Genomic DNA, 13,213 nt, shown 5'->3' with positions numbered 1-13,213 from the left:
TGTCAGAAATTTGACTTTTCCTGGACGACTTACATGGAAGTCGTCTCGTCCTGTAGAAAATTAAAAAATCAATATTTTGTTATACCTAGACGACTTCCATATAAATCGTCTCAGGTTAGTTTTGCAATTGATTTTTAACCTAGACGACTTACATGGAAGTCGTCTCGTCCTGTAGAAAATTAAAAAATCAATATTTTGTTATACCTAGACGACTTCCATATAAATCGTCTCAGGTTAGTTTTGCAATTGAAATATAAAACAAAAATATTATTTTTTTCTAGACAACGTACACGGAAGTCGTCCGTCTGACGACTTACATGGAAGTCTTCCAAGATAAGCAATGTTTGACCAGAATCTCGGAATAAAATCATGGACGACTTTCGTGTAAGTCATCTGATGGACGACTTCCGTGTAAGTCGTCTAGACAAAAATATTTTTTTTTTGTTTTACTTTTCAATTGCAAAATTAACCTAAGACGCGTTACATGGAACTCGTCTAGGTATAACAAAATGTTGATTTTTTTAATTTTCTACTGGACGACTTACATGTAAGTCGTTCAGGAAAAGTCAAATTTCTGACACAATCCGTTCAAATGCAAAACTAATTACCTTAGACGACTTACATGGAAGTCATCTCGATTTTTTTTTAACAAACAAAGATGGACGACTTCCATGTAAGTCGCCTAGAACAACACATTTAAAAGTCAATTGCAAAACTAACATCTGCATTGACCAGAAGACTTCCATGTAAGTCGTCTACAGCCATACGACTTACCCGGAAGTCGTCTAGACGAACAGGTCTGAAAAAAAAAACTAATTTCATAGTTTCAACCAGTGTGATAATTTGTTTAGCACACAAAAGTCTTCTCCAAGCACCCAGAATCTCAAACAAAAGTGACCCACCAAGAATCATAAGTTTCAATGGCTCTATGAACCATAAAAATTTTAGAACCAAAATCTTGGATTTTTTTTGGATGAATATGGAGAGAAAGTAAAGAGGCGTTGTTTTTAGTTCATAAGAATTGAGAAAGAAAGAGTGTAAATCGATTTTTAGGTGCATTAAGAGCTTCAAATTGGTTGTTCATGGTGGTTGGTATATTGATGGCATTGTCAATATTGTGAATACCTGAGGAAGATGAGAGTGATAGGGTAAAATATACATTTTTGAAAAAAATGTGATGGCATTTTCGTGAATAATCTGAACTATGGGGTGAAAGAGGCAAGTCGAAGTTCCAAAAAAAAACATGGATTAGTTTTGTGTTTGACTCAAGTTTTGAGTCATATTAACAGAAAGCCCTTATTTTTATCGATAAGCAAAGTTACTTCTTCAAGACACCTTTGGACAATATCTTCATGCAATAAGGGTTCGACTTTAGTATCCCATACCTACTAACTTGCTCCACCAGCTTTGCATGAACACAACCCTGTTTCAAAACCCAAATAAAGAAAAACATGTCAGGTTTCTTATAAGTTTTTTGCTGTGTAAACTATCTTTGATTTTATGGACTGACTTTGGTTTTACAAAGAGCAGTTTGGATAACGTAGTTTCCAAAAGGATCCTTCAAGCGATATTCAAAGTTGGGAACAGAGGTAAGCTCGCAGACAATCTCAGCTCGGCTCTCTGGATAGTGCTTAAGACATTTCTCCACCACATGACTACTGAACTTCTAAGTTGCTAGCTTGACGTAGTGCATTCTAAACTGCATCAGCAACTTTCCTGCTGGAACATTTTGCACTATTATGTACTGCACCACATAGTTCCTGCACATTCCATCAAACCATATGATAAGGTTTTTTCACATTAACACGAAATCATTATCGAGTCTTGAGAGTAAATATCAATATTACCCAAAAGAATCCTGAGAAAGTTGAAGTGCGTTTCTAGATATCTCATCGACGAGTCTCTCACGTTGGAGAGCAACGGTGTTTGCAACACAACATTGGAGCACACAGCAACCGTGGCGATGAGCTGCTATTTCAGCACAGTACTTTGTAGCTACTTCCAAGACAAATTTGGGACCAAATTTTCAAAACATTAGACGAAAAATTAAAAGAGAATAGATGGGTAGCTAAGCACAAAAAAGGTCTATAGAGACTCTGGTCTCTGTAACTTGAAAGATGCAAAGATTCGTTATTTAGACATTAAACCAATAATAACAAGAAATGTTGGAATTCGACTTGGCCATACTAATGAGACAATATCATATTGGTGTAGGCATTTAAAGAAGCGCACTTCATAGTGCATCAGGAGATGTGAAGAAGCACGAAAATAAAAAGATAGGGATTTAATAAAACTTTGTTGTCGTTAGGACCGAGAGATGTCAAACAAGTCTGAATGACATGGTTGCCATTCAAATTTTTGACAAGAGCAAAACAGCGCGGTTCAAGACCTGACTTCTTGTTGGTAGTGCACTTTACACTTGTTTTTTGATTTTGTTTAGACAAAAATGCCCTTGGTTGGAAAGAGATGGATACGACCAAAAAGAGATCAGTTTCGTTTGTTTTAAAACACAAGTCGCGCTCTCAGGTTTTAATAAATAAACTTTTCCCCTTCAATTACATTCCGTTCTTATCTAAAATCACCCTTAAACACTTCATCTGGGATTTGTGTGGTCAGAAAACAGAGGATGCTGACCACATCTGTTACCCAACGTGTACTTCTCCAATATTCAACCAGTATAATGTTGAGCGTTTGGCTAACCAAACCCTTTATCAAATATCTATGGATGTGTATGACAACTACCATAATACTGAAGACATACTCACCAACCCGAACCCTTCTTCTCTCCACCAAGGTAACAACCTAATAACATGTAACAACATAACATCTGACGATCGAGCATCGACCTGTTTGGTTCATGGACACGGCCCAAGGTGGCGTTCTTGTTTACCAGACGACCGAATTGACCGAATTGGAGCTCGTCTTTCCCGACATGTGCGCCATTCTAAGACCAACGGTCAAGCCAAAATCAACTTCGATCGAGTGGATTCTGAATCAGTCCGTGCCTTCTCATTCTTGGTCTGTTTGGCCTGTACCAGCGACCGTACTGATGGACTGATCCGACACTTCGATCAGTTCATGAACTTTGAGCATCCAAATTTCTCTAAGGCAAGGATATTAAAGCTTTCAGATGCCTTAGCCTCCATTTGGTCCAGATCAGTCCGTGAGAATCATCCATCCGACCATATGGACCGTACCGGACGCGTACTGCTCCTTACTGCGGGACATACTGCAGGATACAATGAATCTGGACAGTGGCAGCCGAAGGGTTCATTCGACCAGTCAACATAATTTTATGTGCTTTGACTAGATCTGGTCAATTATCTATTTTCTATGTCTCTTTTTCAGATATTTCTATTGATTGTCTTTGACTACAACTAGTATAAGTATGTAATCACATACCATCAATAAAGAAATCGATTTTTCCTTCTTCTTTTGAGTTTATACTTTTTGTTCTTTGCTTAGAACATTTTTAGTTTTCTTGGTGTGGTTAGCTCCAAGTTAAACGCCACTTTCTTGTTGGACCGGTGCGTCATATCCAGCAACAGATCGAGTTTGCTTCCTTGTTGGACCTGTGCGTCATATCAGTCAACAATCAAAGCACCCTTGGTAGCATCATTGAGCCATCCGCAACCCTTTGTGTCACCGTTCATCCCATCAGCTCTCGTTCCTTTTGGATCGAGTCCATATCTTTCCTTACCGGTCGAGTGATCGTTCCTTAGGGCGCATCAACATCCATACCACACCACACCACTTCTGACCACAACACCGCTACCCCTAACCAACAAACCCCAACACACCTCACTGGTGTCCACTCATCTAGTGACCACATCACCGATGTTGCTGACCACACGTTTCCTACCCCTAACAACACGAATCAATGTTGACAGTACCGACCAGATTGAATCGCTTCGTCTAAACCTGTCTGTTGCAAAGAGCTGTTCGGGTAGTTTGCAATCTGCCCGGAAAGTCTCACTGCTAATTAGACAAGCAGAAAGAGGATCTCCGTCAATCTATAACGGAGGGTTCAAAAGTAGATTTGGAGATGTAGGTTTAGATTTGTCATACTTTACGGAAGAACAAGCAGCGACGTTGAAACCTAATTAATAATCAACGATTTTCTTCTTTCGACGGTGGGAGCGGTGAGAATCAACGATTTTTAGGGTTTGGGTGAAAGAGAAAATGGTCCCGAAAAAGAGATGTTTTATATTTTTAATGTGTAACTAAGCTCGACAACAACGGTGAAAACGAAATATTACTTTTCGTGTTTTAATGAGTAACTAAGCTTGTTCTGGTTCTGGGGGCAGTTTAGACAAAAGAGCAAAGGAACGTACTGGACATGGTCAAAGTATGCCAACGTGATATAGGTCCAAGAAAATGTACGTCTAAACGTAAATACTTCTTCAATCATCTTCTTGACAACCCGTGTCCTATTTCATTCCAAAAACCCAAAATCAGAAAGTGGATTTCAATGCTTTTATCCAAAGATCTCAGCTTTTGCTAGAGTCAAAAAGTCTAAAAATTGAAATTTATCTTTTCTACCAAATGTTGCTTCTCTTTATAAATAGAGAATTGGTTTCAAAAGTTTCCCAAATATAGTAAAGTTTTCTTCTTAGTTTCGCGAAAACCAAGAATGATTTTCCCCAAAAATGAAACGTCTCCTTGATAACTCATGCTGACTTGTAATGGGACGTTGTATTCTCCGTTGGCATATTTAAAATTGATAGAAAGAAAGTTAAAAATGGAAAGGCGTACCCATAATTGTTGAGACAGATTTGGATGAGGTCAAGTGGTTTGGAGGTCAACACTCTCACAATCAACGTTCTCTGCTCCTCATCACACAAATCTATCATCTTCAGGACCAACTAATTCCTAAACTGATCCATTGAAACATCGATGACATGGTTAATGATTCCACCGAATAAACTCTTGAAATCATGAAAGGTTCCTTCCTTGACCAGTTTCTGCAAAGCTCTGCAACCGATTTGATCTTTGGCCATTAAACTCACAGATCCGTAGATGTTGACCATCAGTGCCAGCCCTGACCTAAAGCTGGTAAAGCTAGAGCTTTGGGCGCCAAAAGATATTAACAATTTAAAGGCATCAGAATTATAAAAGTCGCTTGTAGTCTAGTGGGTGTAAGGTAGAAGGTTCTTAGTTCAATTCTGCAGGAGCGGCATTTTTTATTTCTCTTTAGGCAACACATTTTACTGGGCCAGGCCTGTTGACCATGCAGGCGAGATTCGCAGGAAAACTATTACTCCTCTTTGGATAAGAAGCTTCCATGGCGTCTAGATTCGCCGGCAAACTATTACAGCTCTTTACACAATCTTCGGGATAAGAGACTTCCTTGGTGGCTAGGGCTCGAGAAACCCTTTTCTCTTCAAACATCAACGCATCGTTCCTGAGAGAGAGACGCCTCTGAGACTATCCTCAGCATAAGAACCTTCCATGGCGGCTTGAGCTCTCGAAACTCTCTCTCCCTCAAACATCAACGAACCGTTAAAGCCATCGTCCCCATGGGACAAACGCTTGATGGGTCGATTCATGAGAAAATCTATGTGATTCTGAAGAGCCATCAAACCCGTCTGGGCTAAAGGAATCTTGAAAGGCAAGCAATCTGAGCGCTACCGGAGAAACTCCATGAGGAGAAGAAGAAGCATTGCGAAACCTATCGGGAATCCGACACGGGAGACTCTGGTCGAACCGATGACGAGCTTCATTGGACCCTAATTCTTCCGGGTTGCTCCAGATACTCATGTCGCAAGAGATACCCATGTTGGATAATTTCAATTAACTTGAGGAGCAAGTTAAGTGAAGTTTGATGGGTTAAGGAAAAAGAAAAACATATCGAGCTTAGGAATGTTTTCATATTATTATTAGGAAAAGATGTAGCTTCTTCCTGTATAAAGAGTTCTCATGGAGAGATGTTCCATCAAGAGAAACACATTGAGAGATTTAGTTTTGAGAGAGTTTCTAAATCTAATAAGAAGAGAAGTTCTTATAATCTTTGTGTTTGTGCTACTTTAATTGGTATCAGAGCTCCAGGTTTCGAAGATCGTTTACAAGAGGAGTTGTAACTCGATCAAAACATGGGAGACAATAACGATTCTCAAGGACGTGATAAAGGTCTTGAGATGAAGAAGGACATACGATGTCCGATGCTATCATCGACCAACTACACCGTATGGTCGATGCCAATGAAAGTGATACTTCGTTTATACGAAGTTTGGGATACGATTGATCCAGGGAGCGATGATGCAAAGAAGAACAATATGGAGATTGCTTTAATTTTTAATACATCAAATAGGAGAACATGATACATCGACGAAGATTTGGGAAGCTATCAAATCCCGTAACCTAGGTGCTGATCGTGTGAGTGAAGCGAGGTTAGAGACTTTGATTTCTGAGTTCGACAAACTGAAGATGGCAGACACATACACGGTGGATGGCTACGCAGGAAAAATTTCAAGCTTAGCATCGAGAACAGCCGCGTTAGGATAATGGAAGCATCGAAGATGGTAAAGAAGTTTTTGAAGGGACTTCCAAGAAAAAAGTTCATTCATATCGTAGCTTCGTTAGAACAAGTGTTGGATCTAAATTCAACGAGATTCGAAGTTATTGTTGGGAGATTGAAGGCTTTCGAAGAACGCGTAAAAGAAGAAACCCAAGATGGAGATCAATTGAAGCTAATGTTTGTGAAGATCAATTAATGCAAAAACTGTTAACGTTCATGAGAATGACTTGCGTAATAGATTATACACTTATTTCTGAGGATAATTAATCTAAAAGTAATCTCTCTCTATTAAAATAGGATGTCAATATATTAGTTTTAAATTTTTGGCTTCCGGTCTCCGGATAGAGTGCTTTCATGCCTCCAAAATGAAAAAGAAAAATTTTAAATAAAGGAGAATTTGTTCATATCTCAAAACATGACCGAGTGTAATCTAAATCTCACTAAAGACTATTTATATAAAGGATCTTACCCCTAAGAAAAGGGGACTCAACATCCATTGCTATTACTACAAGAAGAACGCTATAATTTGGGTTGATAGATCAATACATTGTACTCCTGTTACAAAGATCAAGAAAATATAATTTTGACCTTCTTAATCGCTTTGTATCTTGTTTCTATAGTATCACAAGATGATCCTACGTTATTCAACCCTAACTGTTTGGCATTAGAAGAAAAGAGATAACCAAGATTACGTGATAATGACTGGAAACGAGCACGATCAATATGTGGCCATGACTGTCATGGCCACAACGACTTGCAAGCTTAATTCGAAGCCATGCATAAACAAGTTGCAAAGATGAACTGAGCATGAGCAAACGACAACGTCCCCACCACGAATGATCCAAAAATCGTTTCGGAAGTGCAAACCTTTGTATGATCTAGAAACGTCTCGGAAGTAATCATCTTATAAATTTTATTCATCTTTCTATTTAAAATTCTCTCTCTTTTCCTTTTTAGCAAAAAAATCTCTCTTAATTTAGTAAATTATATGTTCAACTATCCAACATCATACAATTTCCTAGGTGAGTGAACCTTAAGGGAAAACCACCATTTGAATTACTTGTGAAATTACCTTTACGACTTGAGAGGTGATACACCATGGATTAGACCCACTTTTACCCATGGTTTATAAGTGTTTTAACTACTAATTATTATATTATAGAGTCTATTTAGAATAATTATAGGATCAGGAGTGATTTAGAGGAAAATGATGATTTTGGAGCATTTTGGAGATATTTGGAGTAAACACCCGAAATGACCATCGAGCTCTACCATCAGTCGACATTGAAGAGAAATAATCGATCGATGTTCACATATTAATATCGATCGACAGCGAAACGCGCAGAAAGCCCGTTTGGTCTCAGCCGACTTAGAGCCCAAGTCTTCACCAATTTACAAGATTACCCCTGGCAAGTTTTAACCTAATTATATAAGATTTGCCAAAATGTTAGAGGCAAAGTGTGCTTTCTTGTTTTACTGATTTTACAGCAAATGTTTTCTAGGATTTTAGTAGATTGGAGATAAGATCCAAAGACATTTGTGATTGGAACTCTAATGATATATATCTATTTATCTATGCAGTTTCTATACTTTATTGCTGTTATGAATTGTTTGGCCATGTCTGAGTAGTTCTCCAGTTAGATTTTAGGGTTTAAATAGGTTATGAGGGATTAGCCCCAACTATAGATTGCTAAGTTGTGATATTCATCATTAGGATTGTCATTAATGCATGTTTCTAGATTAGCTACCTACAACATGCCCTAGGAGTTGTAGACATAAGCGACAGCTTGCATCTCACCCTGAATCCATCCTAACTGAGCTAAGATTGCTAGAGTAAGCGAGAGCTGATCTAGGAAGCTTAGTGAGCATATTCAATCCACGCATTAATGCTTGACCAAGAACGTCGATCGATATTCCTATCGAATAATCGGTCGATGTTTCAACAAGTGTATCGATCGATATTCCTATAGAATAATCAGGAATAATCGATCGACACTGGTCAATAGACAAACCTAGAAAGCGAAAGCCTAAGGGTTTGTTATTAAGTGTTGAGCTCTATAATATCATGCATACAACTTATTAGGCATCTGTAGGATTATAATCCTTATTTCCTGAATAAAAACCCTAAGTCTATCTATTTCCATTTAAGTACCAAAAATTCAATCAATCAATCGAGCAATTACTTGCTCACAAACAAACCTGCATCTTTACATTTCAATCATTAAACAATCTAGCTTAACTAATCTGATTAGATTTATTAGGTTCCCAAGCTCTATGTGGATCCGATCCCTAAGTACTACAATTGAACCTCTTATTTGATAGAGTAATTCACTCCTTGGAGTAATTTGAGTGATATCAAATTTGGCGACATTGCCGGGGAACTTTGATCGCCTTATAGATTTAATCTTGTTTAGTCTAAGTTCTTCTTAAAACCACTTTCTGACACAAAAAAAATTTCGTGGCTTTTCAGGTACGTGCCCAGCAGTACCCGAAGCAACAAGGAAACTCAACTGCTATTCTCATCACACCCTGCAAGCTTGGAGCGTTCAATCGGCAAAGGAATACGTTCCTCATCGATCGACAACAACACTTGTTTGTCGCTCGATTTTCACCAGCCACCGTCGACCCAGACACCAGTCTCGTCGACCGACACTCGCTCACCACCATCGAACGAAGACATTCATCTTCCGCCGACCAACATCTTCCATCCGACGTCGATCGATAATTCTGTCTGAACATCGATCGATACTGAACCGCGAGACATGGTTGCGACCTTGATATTTGTACGTGATGAGAGGGGAGACCTGCATGACCAGGAAGGTCATCTGCGTAATGCAGCAGATCAGAGGATAGACACTCAGGGGGCTGTAATCCCTGAGTCTGATACTGATACTACAGGCACTACTCTACCTGTAGATGAGGCTGCTCGACCCAGAACGTTGGCTGATTACAACCGTCTAGATCAGTTCTACCCCAACAGATCAGCCATACGTCTTCCAACTATACAGAGGGGGAATTTCGAGTTGAAGCCGCAGTACTACACACTCGTGGGACATACACCCTACTATGGGTTATCTCACGAGCATCCTATGGACCATCTGGAGAGGTTTGCGGATCTTATAACTGCTATTAAAGTCGAGGGAGTCTCTGAAGACTACCTCTTATGCAAGCTCTTCAAGTACTCACTTGCTGGAGATGCTTCGCGTTGGCTTAAGCAGTTACCACCATGATCTCTCACATCCTGGAGCGACATCAAAAATGCATTCCTATGCAACTTCTTTGATGAAGCGGTTGCTGAAGACTTGAGGAGTAAGATCGCTACATTCACTCAGGAGCCTGCAAAATCATTCAGAAGCTCCTGGATCAGATTCAAGTCTTATCAGAGAGATTGTCCACACCATGGATTCAATGAAGTACAACTGCTCAGTACTTTCTACATAGGCATCGCGGTGCAGTATCAGATGGCTCTTGATGCTTCCAGCAATGGAAACTTCAACACCAGGAATCCAGAAGAGGCTATGAAAGTTATTGAGAACTTAGCATCTAGCAGCAGCACCAAGAACACTGATTTTGAAAGGAAGAGATCTGCAGCCATTCTTGGGAATGACCAGATGGATGAAGTGAAGGCAAAACTGGACAGTGTTCACAAGCTTCTCAAGAAGCAGGTCTGCTTGGTTGAGGATGCAGAGGCTGTAGACACAGAGGGTAGAGCATAGGAAGAAGAAGATGTGAACTTCATTAGTGGAATTGGATTCCAGGGCTCTAGAAACCAGAGTGGAAACATAATTCCTATGGAGATAAGGGTAATAATTTCAACCAGAGCTCACAGAACCAGAAACCCTACAGCAACAACCACATCAACAACAAGGGTTGTGGAAACTCCTAATACCATAAGCCACCACCACCTACTCAAGAGAGCAAGATTGAAGAGATGTTTGACAGAGTTCTTGAGGGACAGCAACGCATGACGGTGGACTTCAATGTGAAGATTGATTCTGTCTACACCAACCTGAACACAAAGTTTGAGACTTTGAGCACTCATGTGAAGAAGCTGGAGACAGGAGAAGCTGTTAAGAGGCACGAAGCCTTAACTAGAGGGGTAGGGGATGATGTGATGAAGCACCACGTGAATGCCATCATAGATGATGATTTCTTTCAAGTGGTGAAGCAGGAGAAGCTACAAGAAGGGGATTTCGAAGAGGGGAGCTTGATGAGTTTCGGCGGATCGCATTGGTGTCGATCGACCCCGAACTCTGAACATGGGTCGATAGAGGTCATCCAAAACTGATTGACATCCTCTCCAAAGCATCGATCGATGACACCTACGGAGTCAACCACATCTTGCAATGCCGTTAGGATCCTGAGTCACGACGAGTTCGCAGTAAGACACCCACATCTGCCCAGTCCTGTTTATGTAAAAATCGATTGACATTCTGATACTGCCGTCGATCGACAGAAAGAGACCCCCATCGATCGACAAACTTCAGCACCCATCGATCGACGCACAGCTCTTACATACCGAGTGCAGATGCCCAAGATAGACGTTGCACGTCTCAATGCACTCATGCCACAACCCAAACCTTCAGATAACCCACCAGAGGCCATCATTACACCTTCACATGATGCAGCAGATCCTATGGAAGTTGATAGGGTTCCTATGGGAAGAACCCTGAGGAAAAGAAAGGAAAAAGTGGCAAAACATCTGAAGAGGGGAGCTAATGAAAAAGAAATGGAAAGTTTCCAAAAGAGAGTCTTCAGAATTCCTTTAGAAAAGCCATTCGAGGAGGCTTATTTTACCCACAGATTGTGGATGTTCTTCAGAAAAACTAGAGAGACCGAAGAGGACATTAGGAGAATGTTCTGTGAAGCTAGAGAAAAGATGAAGAAGATTATTACACTGAAGAAGAAGAGTGATCCTGGGCAATTTACACTACCATGTACAGTGAAAGGTATTGAGTTCCCACATGCCATGTGCGATACATGGGCATCAGTCAGCATCCTACCTAGGGTTATGGCAGACCATCTGGGTCTGCAAGTGGAGCCTTCCAAGGAATAATTCAATTTTGTGGATTGTTCTCAGAGGAGCTCAGGAGGGATTGTGAGAGACCTAGAGGTGCAGATTGGTAATGCCCTAGTTCCAGTTGATTTTCATGTTTTGGATATAAAGCTAAACTGAAACTCTTCCCTATTACTTGGGAGAGCTTTCTTGTCAACAGTAGGAGCAGTGTGCAACTTGCAAACCAACCAGTTGTGCCTGACGCTCATAGATCCTCATGCCCGCTGCAACCCTATTCTAGGCAAGAATCCACAAACGTCCTCCGGAAGGATTGATGATCCAGGAATCATTGCAGCATGCCACTGTGGAGTTGAGTACAAGACAAAATACTCGGCGTCGATCGAAACTCACACTGCAACATCGATGACAATACTAAGAAGAAATTGATCGACGTTCTTGAGAAAGAATAGGTCTCCCAGAAGATTAGGAGAACGACTACTACACCCCATTATGGCAACACACACCAGACACAACATACATACGGAGGAGAATGATGAAGATTATGAGAAGGAACGAGCTGTATAGTACAAAATCGTTCTTGATGAGGAAGATAGACTTCTCCACCATTCCTATTGGAAAAGGAATGCACCATCGATCGACAGAACAGTCTCAACATCGATCGACACTCATCCTCATCAGACAAGCCGAAAACGAGCATCGACCGACATTGCCTACTACCCATCGATTGACATTGGAGTCGACTATATACGAGAAGGAGACTACTCGATTGGCAGTTGGGCAGATGATCACCATCACGAAAGCTATGCAGTAGAAACGGCAATTCATGAGCCAGGAGCAGATGAACTTCATGAGGGTTTCACATATGAGGAACTTCTCAACATGCAAAGACGTGATGAAGCAGATCAACAATGAGCAGAAGCTACTGGGGAAAGGACATGTTTGAGCCATCCTATCGACAGAGCCAACCGTCCGTCGATCGACAACAGCCTTCCACCGTCGATCGACATCCGTCCAAAACCAAAATCCACTGTAAGCAAAAACCCTAAATTTGATAACCAGTATCTAACACAGGATGAATTTGGTATTTTCAGGGACCCAGACGACTATGCAAGGAAAATAGATGGACGTGCACTGCACGTATCCAGAGAGGATATTGTAGACATTCTTCAGATGGCTAATAGAGCAGATAATCTCTTCATGCAACAACACACCGTCCCAGCACATCCGTAGAGGGTTACAACAGAGTTCTATGACGCAGCTGGTAGCAAAGACAATCGCTTCAAGCAGAAGAATCGACATCACACTCGACCGTCGATCGACGTTGACGTCCCACCATCGATCGACAAACGTCCAGAATTCGGCAGAAGAGCTTTTAACCTTTTTGGAACCAAAAAATTCTACTGGGAAGCGAAGGATGAGTATGGAGTCTACAGAGATGATCAGGGATGTGCAAGAGATGTGGATGGACACGCCATCAATGTTTCCAAGGATGATATTAGAAAGCTAATGGAAAGAGATTCGAGAGATGAGCACAGCTACATATGTCTTCCAAAACATGCTAGCTCATTCACACATACCAAGTTGGTACCAGAGATCTACACCAATGACGAGATCAATGAGATGTTCTATGGAGTCTGTGAGGCCCAAGAGAAGAATGAAGGCGATTTCCAGATGAAGCT

General features: G+C 40.7%; 1 pseudogene; it reads right to left on the bottom strand.

Moving 5' to 3' along the window:
* Nucleotides 1-1,318: 1,318 nt before the first annotated feature.
* LOC106311039 lies at nt 1,319-5,881 on the bottom strand (annotated as a pseudogene).
* Nucleotides 5,882-13,213: the final 7,332 nt, after the last annotated feature.

Source organism: Brassica oleracea, chromosome C8 (genome assembly GCF_000695525.1).
Source record: "Brassica oleracea var. oleracea cultivar TO1000 chromosome C8, BOL, whole genome shotgun sequence".
In the NCBI taxonomy this organism is placed as follows: Eukaryota; Viridiplantae; Streptophyta; class Magnoliopsida; order Brassicales; family Brassicaceae; genus Brassica; species Brassica oleracea.
The sequence above is the reverse complement of the archived record's forward strand: the minus strand, read 5'-3'. Positions and strand labels throughout refer to the sequence as shown.